Source organism: Mytilus galloprovincialis, chromosome 10 (assembly GCF_965363235.1).
Source record: "Mytilus galloprovincialis chromosome 10, xbMytGall1.hap1.1, whole genome shotgun sequence".
Taxonomy (NCBI): domain Eukaryota; kingdom Metazoa; phylum Mollusca; class Bivalvia; order Mytilida; family Mytilidae; genus Mytilus; species Mytilus galloprovincialis.
In genome coordinates, this window is record NC_134847.1 from 2,343,471 (window position 1) to 2,352,751 (window position 9,281).

General features: G+C 31.2%; 1 long non-coding RNA gene across 1 annotated transcript; it reads right to left on the bottom strand.

Annotated features, from left to right (window-relative positions):
- Positions 1-443: 443 nt before the first annotated feature.
- Positions 444-4,949, bottom strand: LOC143049647 (uncharacterized). Its single transcript, XR_012970278.1, has 3 exons — positions 4,879-4,949; positions 4,140-4,210; positions 444-2,318 (listed from the first exon to the last, which is right to left on the bottom strand). It is a non-coding gene; the product is annotated as an uncharacterized LOC143049647 (long non-coding RNA).
- Between the last annotated feature and the right edge of the window lie 4,332 nt (positions 4,950-9,281).

A 9,281-nucleotide genomic window follows, 5' to 3' on the forward strand; every position in this document is an offset into this window, starting at 1 on the left:
ACTTCATGAAGAGTCAGAGAAAAATATGACCTTGTGCAATGCCATGATACAAGTATGAGCATTGCAGAGCCATGAATATGCATATGTATTATAACAATGATATTCAGTTTGCTTTTGATTAACTGATAACAAAGTCAATAGCAATACCAAACTTCAAAACCAAATCTTTATATCTATGGAAGAATTTAGTAATTGTCTTAAATGGGCATCTATGAGAAAACCATGCAGATGGTGCTCCATGCAAAGTTGTTTGATTTTGATGAAACTTTGCTGACATGTTCAGGTTGACCTCATATGAAAGTCATGCAAGTTTGAAGCCCTTACACTGCTGGTAACCATGGCAACGATAGGGATTTAGGGTATTTTCGAGTTTATTTATAGATGCATTTACTGAAATGCATAGATTTCATAAATTTCTCAAATAGAAATAAATACTATAATACTTCTGAGTGTTTAAATACTTTAATAGCACAGATAGGATGTGTATGAAGTATAAATCACATAATTTTATTAAACATAATGATATATATAGAAAATAAGGGTGTGGCAAAACACATAAAATGATAAAAAATATGGCCTTTTCATCTAATCACACTAAAACAGACACTACAGCCCAAAAGTCGCTTTAATTTACCCTAAATTTCAGAAATGCTTTGCATTTTCTTTGGTTCACAATATTTTGAAGGGATTTCGGTTGCAAATTAATTTTATAGATTTTATTGATCATTTAGATAGCCTCCCCCCTTTTTTTTTGTATTTTCGCAATAAATTGAGGAAAGTCTCATATTTTAATGAAACCAAGCATTCAAAAATAAATACTTGAATTATAAAGATTGTAACATGCAATATAGGTAAATCAAATAGAAAATTCAAAGTGAAATGGATTTTTGTGTCACAAACAATAGTAAGCATAAGGCTTAAAAAAGGGGGGGAGCTGCCAAAGACAATTTCTTTTTGGTATTTTTTTTTATTCCAAATTCCTTTAGTACACTTGTCCCAATTACTTTAAAGAGTAAAATCCATTCATTTCTTCCTAGTTATCCCATTTTTGGTAATTGCAGCTTGCTAATTACTAAAGTTGTATTCTGGTTACTGAAAAATGATATGAAATTCAATGTCAAGTTCATCATATTGAAAAATCTTAAGTATTGACATACAGAAGTTGTGTCTGACAGGTAAACAAAATTAAGACACGTTGCAACCTTTTAATTGCATGCTGGTTACCATATAAGTCATTTTGATCATGAGTACCTGAGACAGTGTGGATAAAATCTGAATTTCTATTGTACAAAGGGAGATAATCCAATAAAAATGCTGATTTTTAAAACCTTAAAATCGCATGTACATATTAATTTAAACTAACATACACTTCATCAATTTAATAAAATATAAACCTATCTCTATTTGGTTATCTGGAGAGAGAGTTGATAGTGCATTTGAGCATATACTCTTGGTTTGCTTTTGTTGTAGTACTTTCTAAAATTCTCCTAAAAAAGGTCTAAATTTATAAATTCTCTTTTAGCATTGATAGTGATACATTTTTAAATATCTCAATCTGTATAAATGATCATAAAGGTTATTATTTTTTATAGCATTAGTATTATATTTAACAATCAATGAAGATGATACAATAACACTAAATGGTGCTTACATGCAAGAATAAGATTATTATAAACATACATAAAAATTGTTGCATTAGGTATGGATTTTAGGGAAGTGTTAAATTGTTTCCATACTATCTTATAAGAATTTACATACATGTAACTACATGAACTATGAAAGGTAATTTACTAATAATTCAATGAATAAAACTAGTTAGTCAATCTAAGAAACAATTTCTGACAAATGAAAATATTATTATGTTTATCAAATGGCCAAGTACATTCGTAATCTTCTTGATTGTCTTCAATACTGATGACCTTTTAATACAGAAGTAATTTGAGACTTCTTATTCGCTGATGAGAAAGCCTTGCTGGTGGTGAGACAGTGAGAACATTCTATTTCCTAGCAAATATCTCTCTCTTCCGATTTGTGTTGCAACTGTGTGTTGACTTGGTGGTTTTCAAGACTTCAGCGAGATTCACATTGCCGTTTTTTCCTTTTTTTCAAAGCATATGAGTTTCATTTCAATTTATTTTTATTTGAGCTTGCAATTTTTTAACATCAACAGGAAAAATCAAAGACAGATCAGAGCCTTATTCAAGTATCAGTAATATTATCTAAGTTTTTCTTCATCATAAACATGTTTATCAACAAAAATGTGTCTCAGCAATCAATCTTCTTTCATGAACTCCAGTTATTTTTGGATCACCAAATGTCTGTAAAAAATAATAAGAAAACAATTGTTATACATTAAATGATTGAAATTTCCTAAAAAGAAATTACTTATTAACTTTGTCTTAGTGTAAAATGTGTTTCGATTATCACAACTCTGACATTCCAGTACATAGAATAAGAAATAAAGTATACTAGCTAAAAATGGACCTAAATTTGATTTTTTTCTTATTCCAAGCTGCAGCAAACTTAGTTTTAATGAAGTTAATTTTGCAGATTTCATCTTGTATTAATGACGTTATGACAATACAAAAATAGGGAGATGAGTATTGATTGTAAATGAGACAAATATCCACAAAAGTTCAAATGAAATGAATGTAATGCCTCTGTACAACCTTCAACAATGAGAATAAAACAGCTCAAGGGTACATTCTATTACAAATACAGAGATTGCACCTTCATCAGGTTGGGGGGGGGGGGGGAAGGGGGCACTATATAGACACGGCACTATATAGACACTACATTCAAACTTGATTCACATGATACAGTTCAGAATTTGGATTGTGATGAATTATTAGACACATCATACATGTAGGTTTCTGACACAGAATAAATGTGGTAAAAGAACTGATGATTTTGAAATTGGACTTGTGCCAATATCCAAAATCTAAAGTGTAAAAGACATGATTAGATTTATCATATCAAAGAACCCCATATACATGTATGCAATTTTTAATGAATTTAAACAAAGTTAAAGTTTGGACCCCAATTTGAATCAACTTGAAAACTGAGCCCAAATTATAAATCTAAACATGCTAAATGCATGATAACATTTAGCATAGAAAAAAAAACTTCAATAATATTTTAATAAACTAACAAAGGTTTTTTTGCCCCCATGATCTTTTTTGCAATTTGAAAACGAATATTAAAAATCTAAACATTTAAGAAGTATTTAACCAAAAAAGTACAATACACCTTTTAATTTTGCATAATATCAAAGAACACCAATTATTCAATTGTTTTATGAAATCAAGTTTAACTTTGGACCCTTTTGACCCTATAGCTGATATAGACCAATTTAAAAACAAGCCAAAACATTTGAAATTCATTTGAAATTGGTAAAACAATAAGCATAGGAAACAAATATATAATTAATTTTACAGCTAATTTCCTAAGGCATGTAAATCTAAGACTTTGGTTAGCTTGCATGGTTTGTTTGTATATTGTACAATTGCAATTGACATAACGTCTAATCAAATTTAAAAGTACTCCATAAAGGTTCAAATATGCCTATATTTATTGTTTGAAGATATCAACCTTAATTACAAAGCTTGAATCAATATTTATACAAACAGAGCAAGCAAACCTATCAAAGTTTTACTCTACACGCATTAGGAAAATAGCTGTAATAATGGTAAAAGTGTTTTTTCAAAAATGAAAAATACAAATGTAGTCTTCAGGTTTACCATAAATGCATGTATCCTATATATATAAAAAAAGTCAAGCTGACAAGAAAACATATTTTTTTCTAGGTTTAATTCTTATAAAGAGAACAATTCCAATGATGAGTAATGAACATTTTGTTGTGTAAATTGTACTGATATGGCCCTTAATTGATCATAAAAAAATTCTTTGAATGTTCTGTGTGTTATGTTTACTTTTTGTTCACCAGATTGTTAAAATTGAAGGGTTAATCTAATTTATTGATTATTTATCATGTTTTTACAATAATAAATGTAACTGGTCAATTTCCAATTTCTATACATTGTATATGATTATATTTGACAAATAATGCCACAACACAGGTCTTATTTGCTGTCTATTTAGTAGTCTCTTATTATGACTTGTTTGATTCATTTATTTACCTATGTGATCTCCTATCATATCTGCTTTCATTTTAACATTATTTTTGTGCTTTTCCATCTTCAACATTAACCTGTTGATAAGAAATAAAATATTGTATATTTGTACATTTGCATGATCAGTACAGTGAGTTACATCTCATTGTACATTAAGTTGGCTTAACATAATGCATTGGTTCATTGAAAAAAAAAGTTTTGTAGATATGATAATTAATTTGTGTAAATGTCATAAATGCTATGATATCAATCACATCATCAAGTAATTCATTTCTTCAGTATTGTTATTTTGAATTTTTTTATCTGAGTAATCTGTAATGTTATAATCTCATGTTGCCCCTTATGGGCCCTTTAATTTGGAATACATTTGTAAGCATATTCTATTCAGATTCTATTTTATTAAAGATAGAAGTAAAGACATGTACAAGTTCTCTTTCCATGATTCTTGAGAGACTGAGAGAGAAAAAAGTTTTTCTATTAAAATTTAGAAGGCAAACACATAAATCTTTTAGTTTGAGAAGAATTTTAAATCATTATAATGTATGTCAATGAAAATTAAATCAGTGTTTGCTTCAAGAAAATTATGTAAATACCCCCCCCCCCTTTTTTTTCCCCCAAAGAGAAATGGTCTATGCTCTTCTTCCGATATTTATGTTTTGAATCAGATGTGATGTTTCTACAGTAGGTCTTTTTATGGTGTCAAATTGCTTTTTCTAACCACAAAAATAATAAATAACAAACTTACCAGAACCAACTGAAACTGAAAGTTTTGCTTTGATATTTCCGTTGCTAGATTTGGAAGGGTCATGAAAGGATCATTGGCAGCAACACATTTTGTCTTCTTGTCTACTGCAATCCAACTCCTGTCCATGTTTGCAGCATATGCATTTTAAAATGCGAGTCTGAAACCTAGACATGATAGTGATAGTCTAGCCTCATGAGTCATGTCTAGACTATCTGATCAGGATCAGACTTATCCCAGTGGCAGTGGGGATATCTTTGCCACATGGTTTGCTATGTCTATGTTACACTCTTTCAATAAAAATAAGTTTTTTGCTACACCGTACTCATCAAAAATATCATTATTTCCTATCCTTCTGCACATTTGTTGATTTCCCTCCTTCTGTTATTGGCACTAAATCTACCTTTTATTGTGAAGAGTTTTACAAAGGGAGATAATTTTAGCTATATTTTTCAGTTTTTCATCTTTTATTTAAATAAGCTTATATCAATTTGCAACCAAAATCCTGTTAAGGAATACTAGTTTGTAGTGAACCATAACGTTTAACAAAATATTTTTTCAATTTGAGTGACTTTTGAGGTTTTATGGACATTTTCAGTACAGGCTGATTTCAAATTTAAGAAAAACACAATTATGTCAATAAAAATAAAAACAAAAATAAAGGTTGAAATAAGATCCAAATTACAGTTTATTTTAGTAGAAAGTCTGAATTTTAAGGCCAAACAAATTTTTTTGTCATATAATACTTTGAACTATTCAATAAAAAAAAACCCAAAAATGTCCATTTTCAACAACATTTTCCAGCAAATTTGGTACTAAACAAGAATTGCCCTGTATTCACATAATTTGAGATAAATTGTCATTTTTTAACCATAGAACTATTAGATGTACTTAATACTTTACTAGGAACCCAAAATCAGCTGAAAATTCCACAACCCCTTTCATAATTTTTTTTTGATTTTGCATGGTTTTCTCGTAGACATCCATTTAACTTTAAAGAAATTAGTGGTAACAGAATCCCTGACTTAATTATTTAATACATAGATTCCGTTCATTAAAAATCCAAAACGTCACAACGTCACAAAATCACAAACGGGCATAGCGAATGAATTATGATATATAAACATCGCGTAAGATGGTGCCAACTTTGAAAGGAACATTACCATCCAAGAAAAAAAAATAACAAGAGAGAACGAAAAATCGTCCCCTTTTGTCGTAAATTATAGTGTGGAGTTTCCCGTGTAAAACTGAAATATATAAATGTAGGAAAGGACAGTTATTACCGTTTATATTTGATTTATTTAAAGTAAGTTCCTTGTGTAAACTTCGGCAGTATATTTATAGAAAATTCTTGATTATTTGATGAAAAAATATCATCAAGATTACGGTAAGTTTTGTTGAATTTATCAATTAAATGCTATTTAAACGGCATTACTGAGTTTTGTCATGCACTGTGATTCATAACAGTAGAAAACACGTCTGCTATTAAAGGGGTCCAATTAGGGCCAATAGGAATACCTACAAACTGCCTATAAACTTTATTGCCGAAATGTTTACGTAAAATAATAAATATTATCAAGGAGAATATTAACAGCTTTAATTACTTCATCACACCTCCAGTACGTATATCTAGGATATTTACCTTTCACATTAGAAAGCAGGCATTAAATGAGTTGCAGCAAATATATTTGCATTCATATTTACCGAACGACTATTTGATTGAATAGGAAAACTGTTGTTTGATTAGATTGTGTGTAGTGTAAAGAGTTAAAAATTCAAAACTGTACACAGAATCAAAATGACCATCAAAGGCACGTTATTTATCTAACACATTCAAAGGATTGTTTACACTCCAACAATAGTTTATTCCACTTCTTTCATATATATTGATATAAAAGTTAATGATACGTTCTTTGATAATAGTAAAGGAACTAGTTAAAAGTACTGAAAGATTAGTTGTAGAACACTTACTGGAGGCTGAGATGTAACTATATTCTTTAGGTTTTATTTGTGAAGTTTAGATAACTACTTTATAGTAGGAACCTGCAAATGTTCAAAAGAGGCCTTAAACTGTGATATGGTTATGATAAGTTTGTTTACTATATGACTTTCTGTGGAGCGCACGGACTCGAATGAAGATGAATTTAAAATTTGATTCTTAAGAACGTCCGTGTAGTATTTACGGCATACCACCACCACACCGTTAGCTTCTTTTGTCGGCGTGTACAAACACAAACCGCTTTGAAAGTTCTTGAAGAGTATTTCTTATTTTGGAAATAGGCGTATTATGTACCCTTTTCTTTATTTCTGAATTATTTAAAAAATGTTATATTCGAATATCGACACAATTCATACATTTATTTCAATAGGAATCAAGAGATTTTTTATCAGATTTCCCCCGTTTACACTAATTTTTCACAATTTGTTAAAGAGAAACCACTATTAGGTCAATACCTTTATAACAAGGAACTGGAAAATATCTCTCCCATCTCCAAGTTCCAAAAACTCTGAGCTGATATAAAAAATATAATCAATATGAGAACCAAGTTCAACTCTTTTCCTTTATTTTTCACAACTCCATTCAGGTGCTCTGGGTCAATGTGACTTATCAAACACTCTCTTATCTTAATTGTTTTTATCTTGGGATTGACCAGGGGGCTGAGCTGCGACAGAACATATCCCTTGGTCAGAGGTGGCCATTCCTGTTAACATGGGGATAAATTATAAATAGGGGAGGGAAATAAACTACATTGGCTTGAGGTAAAGAGGAGTGTTTGAGATCTCACAAAACATGTTTAGCCCGCGGTATTGTTTGCACCTGTCCCAATTCAGGAACCTCGGGCCCTTGCTAGTCATGTGTGTGTTTGTTTTTTTAATTTTGGTTCATTTATACGTTTCAGTGTTTAATGTGACGTTCATTATATATTATATGCATGATATGACATGTATTTAATTAATTGAAAAGTCAAAACTGTACACAAGTAACAAAAAGATATTTCTTCCGTAAGCGTAAAACCCTCAACGTATTTTTGTTAGTGGACATAGATTTTAAACAATTACGTGACCCGAATTTTTTTATCTCCGGATTTATGATATTTTTTGAAGCCTGACGAAAGTAAATTTGCCGTAAAAAAGTTGTCCACAGTTGACAACTTACTCCTGATGCTATCTGTTAAAACCGGTTCCTTAGTTTTCTATGTAGTGTTTTGTAAGCGTATTTTGTCGTTTTTTTATTGCAATGCTCCTAAAATTTTCATATGAAATCATTCATATCAATATCGTTGTATCCTTGCTCCACTTTGTACTTCTACCGCTACAAGTTGAACTACAACTTTAACTATTTGAACTACTACCGCTATTACTTCAACTTCTACCGCTACAAACTTCTAACACTATTACTTCAACGTAGTAGTTGTACTTGTAGCGGTTGAAGTTGTAGTAGTTGCGGTAGTAGTTGAAGGAGTAGCAATTGTAGCTGAATACGTAGTGGTAATAGTTGAAGAAGTATCAGTAATATTTTAGGTATTATAGGTAGAAGTTGTAGTAGTAGCGGTTGTAGTTATAGTAGTTGTGGTAGTAGTTGAAGTAGTAGCAGTTGTAGTTGAAGCTGTAGCGATAAAAGCAGAAGAAGTAGTTGAAGTAGTAGCGGTAAAAGTTGAAGAAGTAGTAGCAGTAGTTGAATCAGTAGCAGTTGTAGTTGAAGTTGTAGTGGTGGTAGTTGAAGTAGAAGCGGTAGTAGATGAATCAGGAGCAGTTGTAGTTGAAGTTGTAGTGGTGGTAGTTGAAGTAGTAGCGGTAGTAGTTGAATCAGGAGCAGTTGTAGTTGAAGTAGGAGTGGTAGTAGTTGAAGTAGTAGTGATTGTAGTTGAAGTAGTAGTAGTTGTAGTTGAAGTTGTAGAAGTTGAAGTTGTAGCGGTAGTAGTTGAAGGAATGGTTGTAGATGAAGTAGTAGTGATTGTAGTTGAAGTAGTAGTAGTTGAAGTACCAGCGGTAGTAGTTGAAGTAGTAGTGGAAGTAGTGGAAGTAGTAGCCCTACTACCCCTACTACCAAATCCACGTCAGCTACTACCGCTACTACTTCAACTTCAATCGCTACTACTTCAACTTCAATCGCTACTACTTCAACTACAATCACTCCTACTTCAACAACTAACGCTACTACTGCAAATACAACTACTACTACTTCAACTACAATCACTACTACTTCAACTACTGCCACTCCTACTTCAACTTCAATCGCTACTACTTCCTGTACTAACACTACTACCACTCCCACTTCAACTAAAACTGCTAACACTTCAACTATTACCGCTACTACTACAACTACAACCGCTAATATTACAACTACAACCGCTTCTTTTTCAATTTTTACCGCTACTACTGCTACTACTTCAACTACTACAAGT